The 16,058-nt window shown below is 42.0% G+C and overlaps 1 long non-coding RNA gene across 1 annotated transcript in view; it reads right to left on the minus strand.

Moving 5' to 3' along the window:
- Positions 1-13,383: 13,383 nt before the first annotated feature.
- The window catches only part of LOC128660613 (uncharacterized), a 52,551-nt gene continuing 49,876 nt past the window's right edge, over positions 13,384-16,058 (minus strand). The window contains exon 2 of the long non-coding RNA XR_008402560.1: positions 13,384-14,811. This is a non-coding gene — a long non-coding RNA (uncharacterized LOC128660613). The remainder of the gene's footprint in view (positions 14,812-16,058) is intronic.

Genomic DNA, 16,058 nt, shown 5'->3' on the forward strand with positions numbered 1-16,058 from the left:
GCACAGCTGCCAGCCTTTTGTGAAGTAAAACAGATAAAGCAGAGATCTGTCCCTTCAGAGAACTTGCAGATAATCCTTTCTCCAAACCTTCTTGTAGAAAGGATAGAATCTTAGGAATTTTTATCTTGTTCCACGGGAATCCTTTAGTTTCACACCAACAGATATATTTTTTCCATATTTTATGGTAAATCTTTCTAGTTACAGGCTTTCTAGCCTGAATAAGAGTATCTATTACGGAATCTGAAAACCCACGCTTTGATAAAATCAAGCGTTCAATCTCCAAGCAGTCAGTTGGAGGGAAACCAGATTCGGATGTTCGAATGGACCTTGAACAAGAAGGTCCTGTCTCAAGGGTAGCTTCAACCTGGGTTACCCGCATGTGTAGTAGTAGGGAGCGTTAGGGAACTCGCCTTCTGGAGGACAGGGCCCCCCGAGGTGGATGGCTCAGCAGTCCCTTGAATCCCTTAGCCCGAGGAACAAGGTGCTCTGGTACGGCCTACAAAACTGACTGACCTTAGTCAACTTTTGCCAATTCGCATTCTTCACAGGATGAAGAATCTGAATGAAAAAGTTGAACAATCTCAATATCAGAATCCTCCATAACTGGATAAAGGATACCAAAAGATGGACTATATAAAAAACAAATTTAAACGGCACCTGACACCCACAATGGCTGGGTCACTCACCACCTCCTATGAACCAAACACCAGCAGACCAGATTTCTCCTTTGCCACACAGTCAGGAATGCGGAAATGTGAAACTAGAACGTAAACCTGCCCGGTCAAAGGTGAACCATACAGTCCAAAAAAAGTGCGCACAACCGAAAGGTCACGTCACTTCAAAAGGATGTTATGTTCCAAAAAGCAATGAGCCCAGATAACACTACACATAAGCATGTTGAATCACATAAACATGATTAAACACCCCCCTGTTCAATAATCCTCCTCAGGAGATATTAACCCTCGATTCCAAGATACTAAAGGAGTCCCACTGTTATTTTCATGTAAGTTTGCAGGAACAAATGAGGTACAGTACATTCAGGAAGAAGTAACATTTAACGATCTTACCGGAATCTACACCGTGGAACAGGAACACGGCCCTTCAAGTGTGACGGATAGTAGTATCGCCTCCGCCATGGACTTGAGAGAAGAAATCAGGCAGCGAAGCTCGACAATTTTTTGGAACAAAATAGAACATGCCAGTCCATACCATTAACTGGGTTATGTTTAGAGGATATCAGGAAAAAACTGGATAATATTAAGGTAAATAAAACTCCAGGCCCAGATGGAATACACCTAAGGGTGTTAAAGGGAATTTAGCACTGTTATAGACAAAACTCTAATCTTAATTTTTCAAGACTCATTAACCTCAGGCATGGTATCCCAGGATTGGCGTAAAGCTGATGTGGTGCCACTCTTCAAAAAGGGAAGCAGGGATGATCCAGGAAGCTATAGACCAGTTAGTCTGACATCAATAGTGGGGAAGATATTTGAAGGTATTATATTGATTAACATATTCGTGTAAACAAGATTATGAGTTCTAATCAGCATGGCTTTAGGAGAAATAGATCATGTCAAACTAAGTCTAATTAGATCTACGAGGAAGTAAGTAAAATATAGATAAAGGGGAATCAGTTGATGTGATACACACTTAGATTTTGCAAAGGCATTTTGATACAGTGCCACATGAGAGATTAATGCACAAATTTAAGGGACTGTGAATAGCTGAAAATGTTAGCTCATGGATAAATAACTGGATAAAAGATAGGGAGCAACGAGTAGTAGTAAATGGAATCAATCAGTGGCGTCCCCCAGGGATCAGTACTGGGCCCTGGTTCTTTTAAATATTTTTATAAATGACTTGGAGCAAGGATTACAATAGCGACATCTCTATTTTGCAGATGATACTAAGTCAAGTAAGGTCATTAGGTCAGAGGAGGACGAACTCTCATTACAAAGGGATTTGCAAAAATTAGAACTATGGACAAGGTAAAATGGAAAATGAGATTTAATACTGAAGAATGCAAGGGTTCTACATTTTGGAAGTAAAAATAAGCAGGCAACTTATTTTTTAGATGGGACAAGACTTAACCAAACACAGGAGGAAAGGGATTTGGGAGTAGTAATAGATAACAAGCTAAAGATGGGTGCACAATGCAGGGCAGCGGCTTCAAAGGCTAATAAGATACTAGCATGTATTAAAAGAGGCATTGATTCAAGGATGAAAGCATAATTCTGTCACTATATAAAGCTCTGGAAATGACCTCACCTTGAGTTTGGAGTGCAGGGTATGGGGACCGATCGCTAAAAAAAAATATTGGCAAGAACTAGAAAAAGTTCAGAGAAGGGCCACAAAGCTAATAAGGGGATTGGAGATATTAACTATGAGGAGAGGCAAGCCAAACTGGGTCTGTTTTCTTTAGAAAAAAGGCACTTGAGAGGTGACATGATTAATTTATATAAATATATTCAAGGCCCATATACAGAGATGGCAGAAGCTCTGTTTATTCCAAGAAAATTGTTTATGACAAGAGGTCATAATTTAAGGTTGGCGGAAAGGAGATTTAATCTCCTACAACGGAAACGTTTTTTCACTGTAAGAGCAATAAAAAATAAGTATTTTAGATTTGTATAGGTTGAACTCGATGGACTTCAGTCTTTTTTTCAACCTTATCTACTATGTAATGCTGATTGCTTGTGGAGTTGCTAATATTAGTCGGGATGGTTTCGCAGAAAGACTCTATCTGCATCTCCGGACTCTAACTTTCATCCAAGCCCTCACTGAGAGACTGACAGGATTACTTAAAACTCCTGTCTCATGCGAAGAGAACTACCCTCCATAAGAGACGAAAACTAACTTCTGACACTTCTTTGCCAACCTCCTGGGACGAAAGGCAAAGAATGACTTGGGGACGAGGGAAGTGGGAGGAGTATTTAGGCCTTTGGCAGTGGTGTCTTTACCTCCTCCTGGTGGCCAGGTTCTTATTTCCCAAAAGTAATGAATGCAGCTGTGGACTCTTTCCATTTATGAAGAAAACATTTCCATTGCACCACAGTCCAGTGGGGGCCCACTTTACCACTCCAGCCAATGCTTGTCATTGCACATATTGATGTGAGGCTTGTGAACAGATGCTCAGTGATGGAAATCAATTTCATTGAGCTCTAGACACACATTTCTGTGCTGATGTTGCTTGCAGGGGCAGTTTGGAACTCTGCAGTGAGTTATGCGATAGGTGTTTTTTACACACCACTTTGTGGCTGGGCTGCTGTTGCTCCTAGATGCTTTAAACTTCATAATAGAAATTACAGTTGACCAGGGCAGATCTAGGAAACTGACGTAATGCAAACATGACATCTTATGACAGTTCCACTTTTAAAGTTACTGAGCTCTTTAGTACAACCCATTGTACTGCTGTTTGTCTATAAAGATTTCAGGTCTATAGGCTGCATTTGTAATGCTCCTGTTAGCAATAGATGTGGTAGAAACAACCTGACCTGAACTCAACAATTAGGGGGTAAAAGGTATCCACAAAAGTTTTGGACATATAGTGTGTTTATATATATATATATATATATATATATATATATAGACACACACATATATACATACACACTGTTAGCAGAAAGTTAGCTTTGAAAGGCAAACCATAATATTCACTTGGAGATGTCATAACCAGAGAACCGTTCTGACAGTATTGCCTACCATTATAACATTATCATTTAACTTTATATCGTTCAGAAAGGACCTCAAAACCTGGCTGCCATGATACAATCATGTGGAGTAGTTGATACCTGGATTGGCTACCTCGCAGAGGTGGTATTGCGTTCTCAGCCTGGAAAAACAGAATTTATGCTTACCTGATAAATTACTTTCTCTTACGGTGTATCCAGTCCACGGATTCATCCTTACTTGTGGGATATTCTCATTCCCTACAGGAAGTGGCAAAGAGAACACACAGCAGAGCTGTCCATATAGCTCCCCCTCTGGCTCCGCCCCCCAGTCATTCGACCGACGGTTAGGAGAAAAAGGAGAAACCATAGGGTGCAGTGGTGACTGTAGTTTAAACAAAAAATTTTTAACCTGGCTTAATTACCAGGGCGGGCCGTGGACTGGATACACCGTAAGAGAAAGTAATTTATCAGGTAAGCATAAATTCTGTTTTCTCTTACAAGGTGTATCCAGTCCACGGATTCATCCTTACTTGTGGGATACCAATACCAAAGCTTTAGGACACGGATGAAGGGAGGGAACAAGACAGGTAACCTAAACGGAAGGCACCACTGCTTGCAAAACCTTTCTCCCAAAAATAGCCTCCGAAGAAGCAAAAGTATTGAATTTGTAAAATTTGGCAAAAGTATGCAGCGAAGACCAAGTTGCTGCCTTACAAATCTGTTCAACAGAAGCCTCATTCTTGAAGGCCCAAGTGGAAGCCACAGCTCTGGTGGAATGAGCTGTAAGTCGTTCAGGAGGCTGCTGCCAAGCAGTCTCATAAGCCAATCGGATGATGCTTTTCAACCAGAAGGAAAGAGAGGTAGCCGTCGCTTTTTGACCTCTCCTCTTACCAGAATAGACAACAAACAAAGATGATGTTTGTCTGAAATCCTTAGTTGCTTGTAAATAGAATTTCAAAGCACGAACCACATCAAGATTGTGTAAAAGCCGTTCCTTCTTAGAAGCTGGATTAGGACACAGAGAAGGAACAATGATTTCCTGGTTAATGTTCTTATTAGAAACAACTTTAGGAAGAAAACCAGGTTTGGTACGCAAAACTACCTTATCTGCATGGAACACCAGATAGGGTGAATTACACTGCAAAGCAGACAATTCTGAAACTCTTCGAGCAGAAGAAATAGCTACCAAAAACAAAACTTTCCAAGATAATAACTTAATATCTATGGAATGTAAAGGTTCAAACGGAACCCCTTGAAGAACTGAACTAAATTGAGACTCCATGGAGGAGCCACAGGTTTATAGACAGGCTTGATTCTAACTAACGCCTGTGCAAACGCCTGAACATCTGGCACTTCTGCCAGACGCTTGTGCAAAAGGATAGACAGAGCGGATATCTGCCCCTTTAAAGAACTAGCGGATAGACCTTTCTCCAATCCCTCTTGGAGAAAAGACAATATCCTTGGAATCCTAACTTTACTCCACGAGTAACCTTTGGATTCACACCAACAAAGATACTTCCGCCATATCTTATGGTACATTTTCCTGGTGACAGGTTTTCTAGCTTGGATCAGAGTATCTATGACTGATTCAGAGAACCCACGCTTGGATAGAATCAAGCGTTCAATCTCCAAGCAGTCAGCTGCAGAGAAACTAGATTTGGATGCTTGAATGGACCCTGTATTAGAAGATCCTGCCTCATTGGCAGTGTCCAAGGTGGAACAGATGACATGTCCACTAGGTCTGCATACCAAGTCCTGCGTGGCCACGCAGGCTCTATCAGAATTACCGAGGCCTTCTCCTGTTTGATTCTGGCTACCAGCCGAGGGAGAAGGGGAAACGGTGGAAAGACATAGGCCAGATTGAAGGACCTTGGGGTCCCTGGACCTGGATCCATAAAGAGGAAGTTTGGTGTTCTGACGGGACGCCATCAGATCCAACTCTGGAAAGCCCCAAAGTTGAGTCAGCTGAGCAAATACCTCCGGGTGAAGTTCCCACTCCCCCGGATGAAAAGTCTGACGACTTAGGAAATCCGCTTCCCAGTTGTCTACTCCTGGGATGTGAATTGCAGATAGGTGGCAAGAGTGATCCTCCGCCCACCTGATTATCTTGGTTACTTCCTTCATCGCTAAGGAACTTTGTTCCTCCCTGATGATTGATGTATGCTACAGTCGTGATGTTGTCCGACTGAAACCTGATGAACTTGGCCGCCGCTAGCTGAGGCCAAGCATGGAGCGTATTGAATATTGCTCTCAGTTCTAAAATGTTTATCGGGAGAAGAGACTCTTCCCGAGACCATAGGCCCTGAGCTTTCAGGGAGCCCCAGACCGCGCCCCAGCCCAACAGACTGGCATCAGTCGTCACGATGGTCCACTCCGGTCTGCGGAAGCACATTCCCTGAGACAACCACCAGAGAAGAGAATCTCTGGTTTTCTGGTCCAGTTGGATTTGAGGAGACAAATCTGCATAATCCCCATTCCACTGTTTGAGCATGCACAATTGCAGTGGCCTGAGATGAATTCGAGCAAATGGGACTACGTCCATTGCTGCTACCATCAATCTGATTACCTCCATGCACTGAGCTACAGATGGCCGAGGAAAGGAATGAAGAGCTCGGCAAGTGTTTAGAAGATTTAACTTTCTGACCTCCGTCAGAAATATTTTCATTTCTACCGAGTCTATTAATGTTCCCAGGAAGGGAACCCTTGTGAGTGGGGACAGAGAACTTTTTTCTGTGTTCACCTTCCACCCGTGAGACCTTAGAAAGGCCAGAACAATATCCGTATGAGCCTTGGCTCTGGGAAAAGACGCCGCCTGTATTAAGATGTCGTCCAGATAGGGTGCTACTGCAATGCCCCGCAGTCTTAGTACCGCTAGAAGGGACCCTAGCACCTTTGTGAAAATTCTTGGAGCAGTGGCCAACCCGAAAGGAAGGGCCACAAACTGGTAATGCTTGTCCAGAAAGGCGAACCTTAGGAACTGATGGTGATCTTTGTGGATAGGAATATGAAGGTACGCATCCTTTAGATCCACGGTAGTCATATATTGACCTTCCTGGATCATTGGTAAGATTGTCCGAATGGTCTCCATCTTGAAGGATGGAACTCTGAGGAACTTGTTTAGAATTTTTAGATCCAGGATTGGTCTGAAAGTTCCTTCCTTTTTTGGGAACCACAAACAGGTTTGAGTAAAAACCCCCGTCCTTGTTCTGTAATTGGAACTGGACATATCACTCCCATCTTGATTAGATCTTCTACACACCTCTTTCTTTGTCTGGTCTGAAGACAGACGAGAAATGTGGAACCTTCCCCTTGGAGGAAAGTCCTTGAATTCTAGAAGATATCCCTGAGCAACTATCTCTAATGCCCAGGGATCGGGAACATCTCTTGCCCAGGCCTGAGCAAAGAGAGAGAGTCTGCCCCCTACCAGATCCGGTCCTGGATCGGGGGCTACCCCTTCATGCTGTCTTAGTAGCAGCTGCAGGCTTCTTGGCCTGTTTACCCTTGTTCCAGCCCTGAAAAGGCTTCCAGGTTGCCTTGGGCTGTGAAGCGTTACCCTCTTGCTTTGCGGTTGCAGAGGTTGAAGCAGGACCGCTCCTGAAGTTGCGAAAGGAACGAAAATTAGCCTTGTTTTTAGCCTTAAAAGGCCTATCCTGCGGGAGGGCATGGCCCTTTCCCCCAGTGATATCCGAAATAATCTCTTTCAACTCTGGCCCGAAGAGGGTCTTTCCCTTGAAAGGGATATTCAGTAACTTAGTTTTAGATGACACATCGGCCGACCATGACTTCAGCCAGAGCGCTCTGCGCGCCATGATGGCAAAACCAGAATTTTTCGCCGCCAATTTAGCTAATTGCAAAGCGGCATCTGTTATAAAAGAATTAGCCAGCTTTAGAGCCTTAATTCTATCCATAATTTCGTCATATGAGGTCTCCGTCTGGAGCGACTCCTCCAGCGCCTCAAACCAGAAAGCCGCTGCAGTAGTCACAGGAATAATCCAGGCAATAGGTTGGAGAAGGAAACCTTGTTGAACAAATATTTTCTTTAGTAAACCTTCCAAATTTTTATCCATAGGATCTTTGAAAGCACAACTGTCTTCAATCGGTATGGTTGTGCGCTTGGCAAGTGTTGAAATTGCCCCCTCTACCTTAGGGATCGTCTGCCATGCGTCCCGCCTGGTATCAGTTATAGGGAACATTTTCTTAAAGATAGGGGGGGGGGGACAAAGGGTACACCTGGTCTTTCCCACTCCCTATCCACAATATCCGCCACCCTCTTGGGGATCGGGAACGCATCAGTGTATACCGGGACTTCTAGGAATTTGTCAATTTTACACAATTTCTCTGGGACCACCATGGGGTCACAATCATCCAGCGTAGCCAATACCTCTTTAAGCAGTACGCTGAGGTGTTCCAGCTTAAATTTAAACGCTAAGGAGTTTGATTCTGCCTGCTGAGAAACCTTTCCTGTATCAGAAATTTCTCCCTCGGACAGCACATCCCTCACCGTCACTTCCGAGTTTTGTGAGGGTACAACAGATAAACCTTCCAAAGCTTCTGATTGCTCATACTCTGTTCTTAAAACCGAGCTATCACGCTTTTTAGGAAAAACTGGCAGTTTGGATAAAAATGCCGCAAGGGAATTATCCATGACTGCTGCTAGTTGCTGTAATGTAATGGGGGCCAATGCGCTAGAGGTACTAGGCATCGCTTGCGCGGGCGTGACTGGTGTCGACACATGGGGAGAGGAAGGTGGGCTATCCTCGTTACCTTCTGTTAAAGAATCATCTAGGGCTACATTTTTATCTTTAAAATGCATAGATACATTAGGACACTTAAAACACAAATGTAAAGGGGGCTCCACCATGGCTACTAAACACATAGAGCAACGTCTATCTGTAGGCTCAGACATGTTAAACAGACTTAGACAGCACTCAAAGACTGAAAAATACAATGTGAGAAAAGACGGTACTGTGCCTTTAAATAATAAAAGCGCACACTTTTTTACTAAATGTTCAAAAATGATCCAATCTGTCTGTAAATTTCACCACACTATCTTAATGCTTTGTAATGATTGCACAGCAAATATCAAGCCAATTAACCCCTTAATGCCGAACCAGAGCAACCTAAAGCTGACAACCGGTTAGCAAACTACAGCACCATGCCACAGCAATCTGCTGTGGCCCTACCTTGCCCTGGGGATTAGTTTGATGAGAAATAAGCCTCTACGAAGTCCTCAAGAAGTTTTAGGACCCTCCACGTGAAGCTGCATGAAGCTCTCTGCAATATGAAGTGCGCAACTGAGGCGCGAAATTTAGGCCCCCTCCCTCTCCACTCCGGAGTTGTGGGGCCTTCAAAACCCTAAATAGGTGTCTAAAATTCTGCCATGTGGAATAAAACCCCAAATAACACTCCAAAAGTGATAAAAACTTGTACAATGATTATAATTTTACTATAAAATAATCGAGTGCCCTTTAACAGTGTCCACCAGTCATTTAGCCCTGTGAAATAAGCCTTCTTTCTATACTGAGTCTCAGAATATGGCTTACCTTCCCCACATGGGGATTCTTGTCAGTCTTCTAGCATTACTAAGTCTTGACTAGAAAAAAATGACTGAACATACTTTGTAGCAGTTAAGCCTGCAAACTGTTCCCCCCAACTGAAGCTTTCTGGTACTCCCCAGTCCTGTGTGGGAACAGCAGTGGATTTTAGTTACAACATGCTAAAATCATTTTCCTCTCAGCAGAATTCTTCATCACTTTCTGCTACAGAGTAAATAGTACAAACCGGCACGATTTAAAAATAACAAACTTTTGATTGAAGATATAAAAAACTACAAATCTAACACCACATTCACTTTACCCTCCCGTGGAGATGCTACTTGTTAGAGCGGCAAAGAGAATGACTGGGGGGCGGAGCCAGAGGGGGAGCTATATGGACAGCTCTGCTGTGTGTTCTCTTTGCCACTTCCTGTAGGGAATGAGAATATCCCACAAGTAAGGATGAATCCGTGGACTGGATACACCTTGTAAGAGAAAGGTTAATGTGAATTGCCTTTTTCTGTGTGTGAAAACAACTGCTTTGAGAAAAGCTGTAAGCTGAGACTCCCCTCCTTCTTAGTAGTGTAACTGTGTGTAGGAATGCAGAACGCTCCTCCCCTTGGAGACTGATAGTGGAAGATAAGACTTCTTTGCATTGGTTTAACTCGTCGTAAATCATAACCAGGGCGTTGTCTTTGACAAGGCAAATACATTTTGGTTTAAGTATGTAACAGAAAGACTTGGTGGGCAGAACTGCCCTTGGGACCAAACCACTAAACATCTGCAATGGCAGCTCTCTACATATCTAAAGGAACTTGGTAATAAGTTAGAGATTGTGTGTAATTATTTTCCTGTCCCATTTTCTTTTTAAAGAGCTGTAGCTTTGCATTTGTATGTTATTTTGAATGTCTTTATAATGTTGCACTGTTTAACCTGTATTGATATTTTTGTTATTAAACACATAGAAAATCTCATTCTGTCTTTTGGGCTCTAATATCCAAATTCAAACTCGTGTTGAGACAAGGTTAAAGTCATGTTACCTAATTGTTAAAGTGTGAGTTTTGAGGGGTTCCCCAAAACTCCCCTTTATTTAAAAGTTTTGGTGGTGGCAGCAGGGAAATTGTGAATTAGAGCAGTGTGGACAAGATTTGGGGTTAATGTGGTGTCTCTTTTATGGTCCTTTTGCAGAGTTGCAAGGATAAGGGAACCAGAGCTGTGTGCCATTAACCCCTTCATGCCCACACCCCTCTATTGTGATGCTGAGAAGGTTTGATTCGTCACAAACTGGCTGGCAGCTGTGGGTATATGGAGTTTTTTAGTGCTATTGGTATAGTACTAAAAGAAATGACATGTTTTTGTGTAATTTCCCAAAGACAGAACTCAGTGCCTAATTACAGAGACAGTGCAAAGAAGCAGTTCTTTTTTCCCTCCCTCTTGTTGTTTGTTGCTACGCTCAGTATGGAATATAGGAGAATGCCTGAATAGTCTCTGGAGTCTCTTTGCAAGAAAAGAGGAATTACAATTCTTGGCAAAGGGAAAGAACAGCTGATACGGAAATTGCTGGAGGCAGAGGGCCTCACAGCAGAGTTTGAAACAGTCACAGAAAGGGTTACTGTGGAAGCTGTAACTCAACACCTGGTACCCAACACTGTTAACCCTCCTGTAGCCCAAGGACTGTTACCAGGTGCTGTTAACCCTGTAAGTGTCATGGAGTCTGAGCTACAGACAGCACTCAGATACTTGGGGGATGTTGAACCCAAACTAAGGATTGAAGTGATGCTCAAGTATCAAGAGGAGAAGAGAAAGAGAGCGAGAGAAGCTGCTGAGAGAAAAAGAGAGAGAGGCTGCTGAGAGAAAAAGAGAGAGAAAGGCTGATGAGAGAAAAAGAGAGAGAGAAGCTGCTAAGAGAAAAAGAGCACGAAATAGCTATAAAGGATACCCAGCGGAGACATGTGCTAGAGGTTTTTAAGTTTACCATAACCAAGGCACCTCTCCTGTACCCAGAATTTTTGCAATATATTTGCCAGACAGTGAGCCCGTTGGCCAGAAGAGTGCTCCTGGGAATGGAACCTGATTCAGCAGCAGGGGCTACAGACAGCACTAACAACGCCCCAGTAGCCAAGTGTTCCACTGTGCAAGCTGTATCACCTCCCTGGAGGGAGGGAATGTGCCAGCAACTGACAACCGATTCTACAGAAGTACCTTCCCCTGGAACATCTCCCGTCAAGGGGGCAGAAGTTGCATTGGGCAAGGGGGATACCCGCCCATGCATTTGGTTCCATGAGTTTGGGCACCTGAGTTTTGCCGGCTCCACCAAGGAGAAACCTTAACACACAGTCTGGGGTGGGAATACAACAGTGAAACCTGCAGCAGCTTTGTTTGTGGGTGGGTCAGCAGGTAATCTGCAGAGTGTCACAGAGGGAGACTGTGTGACCATGAGACTCCAGGACACTGGGGCTGGATATCGCTGGGTGCGCCCTGAAGTGGCAGAGGATATTATCCCAGGAGAGACTGTGGATAATGAGGAAGTTTGCGAGGAGTGCCCTGCGGCATGTGTGCCCCTGGATTGGGGTGTGGAAAAAGGTTTGCAGGAGGTGGGGATTTCTGCAGATATCCCTGTTTTGCTGGGGGATGATGTGGGCCGGATGCTTTGTCAGTACGCCCCAGAAGACAACGCCTGCAACCTGGAAGGGCCAGTAGAGGGCCCTGCACCAACTGAGGTACTGTGTGAAACTTTGGGGGACCCAGAGGGGAGGCTGGGGATGGACACATCGCTAGCTGCACCAGAGCTGGAGGTATCCCACTAAAGAATGATTCCCTTGAACATTAAACATCTGGAATGGCAGCTCTCCACATATCTAAAGGAACTTGTTAATAAGTTAGAGATTGTGTGTAATTCTTTTCATGTCCCATATTCTTTTTAAAGAGCTGTAGCTTTGCATTTGTATGTTATTTTGAATGTCTTTATAATTTTGCACTGTGTAACCTGTATTGATATTTTTGTTATTAAACACATAGAAAATCTCATTCTGTCTTTTGGGCTCTAATATCCGAATTCACACTCCTGTTAAGACAAGGTTAAAGGCACGTTACCTAATTGTTAAATAGTGTGAGTTTTGAGGGGTTCCCCAAAACTCCCCTTTAATTTAAAAGTTTTGGTGGTGGCAGCAGGGAAATTGTTAATTAGAGCAGTGTGGACAAGGTTTGGGGTTAATGTGGTGTCTCTTTTAAGGTCCTTTTGCAGAGTTGCAAGGATAAGGGAACCAGAGCTGTGTGCCATAAACCCCTTCATGCCCACACCCCTCTATTGTGACGCTGAGGTTTGATTCGTCACACTGGCCTTTCGACTGAACGTTCATCCCCTCCCCCTTCTCCGATCCCCCTTCCCTGCTTAGCGTCTTGAGACCCTCACGGGTGATTAGTTTGCGCTCTATTAGTACCCAATAGATAGGATCTCAAAATCAACTAGCATCACCTATATAAAAATTATTTTGTTTTGCTAAAAATGAAATGTCATCATCTTTAGAAGGATGATCTATATATTAACTGAAAGATAGAATTATTAGATATGACCAAGTCAACAGGTACATACAAAGACAGAATGTTTCCCTCAACTACCCAGCCTAAGAGTACAGCTATCTACTGTGTATACAGTATACACACGCATATATACACACACATTCTCACACAAAGTATAAGCCTTCAACATAACCTATGCATAAAGGCTATACCTTAGCAATAGGGATCAGCACCTTCTACATTAAGGTAAGAAAATGCAAACTTGGCTGGAGCAAAGCTAATGGCCATACTTCCTTATAGGTAGACACAGAACTGATGTGCATAGGAAAGGCTAATGAGTTTTGGGAGGTTTCTACCTATTCCAATAAAAAGAAAATACTTTATCCTTCAGTATAAATAATATGACACTATAAGCAATGAAAAGAAAAGGCATATGAAAAGAAAGGCAAGCTAATGAGTTTTGGGAGGTTTCTACCTATTCCAATAAAAGAAAATACTTTATCCTTCAGTATAAATAATATGACACTATAAGCAAGTGAGAAAAAAAAAAAAGACCTTAACCCCTTAATGACAAAATTATTCCATCGGGGAACAATTGAGAACTGAAGCTGTGTCCTTAACGGGTTAATTATCAAAGATAAAAAACGAACACTGTAGGATTGCTTTAAATAACACATTTTTATTAGTGAACAAAATAGAAATACATTTTGGTGCTGTGATCGATATCCTTACAAAATGTAGCTATTATACCAGATGTTACCTAATGTCACATTTGAGATAGCTTAGCTCCTGGGCATTTTTGTTTTTAATGAGACAACACTTCAATGCTTAAGGGTAGTGCAATACAAGAACAAGCAATGCACTAAATATAATTCAGACAAACTGTACAATCCTGCCTCTACTAAATACTAACATATTGTACAAAACTAAGTAAATTACATCTCATGAAAAAGTATCAAAAGAAAACATTTGCATTTGAAAATGCTTAAAGTGCTATTTAATTGGCAATGGAACAAATATGCAAGTGGTAGTAAATACATTTATGTTTAAACTTTTCAAATGCTTTTGCAGAACTGTGTATTGCTATTATGAGTAACATGGTCATTCAAAAGGTGAGCACAACGGATACAAATGCTTTAACGTATGGCAAACATTTTTGCAGGACTGCATTGTCCAATGTAGTCTTATTGTATAAATCATTTTCTAATATATATTTTTTAGCACAGCCTTGGGTGCTTGCTTAGTAGACACACTTCCAGCTAACCTTTCAATATTTTTTTTTTTTTTTTTTTAAAGTTTAGAAAAAAAAATTAGGATGGTCCAACTGCTGTCATGCAGCTGTCCTTCAAACTGTAACGGGGCATGCTCCCAGCTCCTAAAATATAAATGAACAGAGATGCACAACCACTATGCTTAGCAGCCATGCGTGCACTCCATTTATTCTCAATTGTGGAGGCAGCATGGCATCTGATTGGCTATATCATTCAAGCACAAGGAGGGAGGGGCTAAAAATACCCTAGAAAATTGATAAAGTAAGATGGATATATTAGGCAATACATACCTGAGGTGCCTACAAAAAATATTTACTGTCCATTTAAAAGGCTGAACTGGTGTATAAGTAACTGTAGTTACCACAAAAGCTGCAAATAGTCAGTAGTTATCACTAGTGAGATTCTTGAGCCCAATAAAAAAGAGTTATCTGTGAAAGTTTTTCTGCTAATATGCTTTTCATTGCTATAAAAGCAAACAATTGGTATAGAGAATAAATTTACACAGAAAACCTTATCTATGATTTGCAGTCAGGGTCTGCAGTGGTTCTGCTTGACTGTTGTTTTAAGAGTATCACTTTCAATGAAAAACAGGACAGAGATTGACGTGTACTGTATGTTGGATCTCTTCAGTGAAGTTGGTATAAAAGGCAACCTTGTAGAACCTTGTAGGTGAAGGCTGGTGTCACACACATGACAAGATACACCATAAAGGAATTAAAAGGCCACAGCTCCTGAGGTGAATGAAAGATGTGACAACTTCTCCAAGTCTATCACTCATCTGATTGCTTCATCTCCTGAAGATTTTCCCTAAATGGCCTGAGGGAAAAAAAAAAAGTTATACAGTTTAATCAGATTGTTGACAGTAATTCACAAAGGAACATTACATTGAGTTATTTTAAAATGCTTATGTTTTTGAACACAGATGTGTCTGAGCTTACCTGTACACTAATAGGGTTGTAGAAGTTGTAAGTAAAAAAATAACCCATAACAATGCACAAACATGTACTTCCTGTTTCAATATCAACTTAAACAGCTTTAACGTAACTTTTTATGCAAAAATATTTTAACATATTTAAAGGGATATAAACCCAATATAAATTGCTAACATAATTTTAAAACTTTAATGAAATACAATTTCTTTCATGTAATTGGCAAGAGTCCATGAGCTAGTGACATATGGGATATACAATCCTACCAGGAGGGGCAAAGTTTCCCAAACCTCAAAATGCCTATAAATACACCCCTCACCACACCCACAATTCAGTTTTACAAACTTTGCCTCATATGGAGGTGGTGAAGTATGTTTATCCTAAGATTTCTACGATGATATGCGCTTCTCAGCATTTTGAAGCCCGATTCCTCTCAGAGTACAGTGAATGTCAGAGGGATGTGAAGGGAGTATCACCTATTGAATGCAATGGTTTTCCTCACGGGGATCTTTTTCATAGGTTCTCTGTTATCGGTCGTAGAGATTCATCTCCTACCTCCCTTTTCAGATCGACGATATACTCTCATATTCCATTACTCTACTGATAACCGTTTCAGTACTGGTTTGGCTATCTGCTATATGTGGATGGGTGTCTTCAGGTAAGTATGTTTTCATTTACTTAAGACACCCTCAGCTATGGTCTGGCACTTTATGTATTTATATAAGGTTCTAAATATATGTATTGTACTTATATTTGCCATGATTCAGGTTTCAGCATATTTCCTTTTGCAGACTGTCAGTTTCATACCTGGGAAATGCATTTTTCAGGAAAATGTATTTCTTACCTGGGGTATATAGTCTTTTTGCAATTGACTGTCATTTTAAATTTGCGGGCAGAATTAGGCTCGCGAGGGCGCAAAATGCCGAACTATATTGCGTCATTTCTGGCACAAGATTTTTTGGCGCAAAGTTACGTTCGGTGACACAAATCCGTAATTTCCGGCGTCTTTTCACAAGGTTGTGCCTTCAATGACGTGGGTGTCATTTCCGGATGTTGTTAGCGCCAAAAAAATGTCTCTGTTTGTGCGTAATTCTTGGCGCCAAATATTTTCATAATTTAAACCCCATTCCTATA

The sequence above is a fragment of the Bombina bombina genome, chromosome 5 (assembly GCF_027579735.1).
Source record: "Bombina bombina isolate aBomBom1 chromosome 5, aBomBom1.pri, whole genome shotgun sequence".
NCBI classification, from domain to species: domain Eukaryota; kingdom Metazoa; phylum Chordata; class Amphibia; order Anura; family Bombinatoridae; genus Bombina; species Bombina bombina.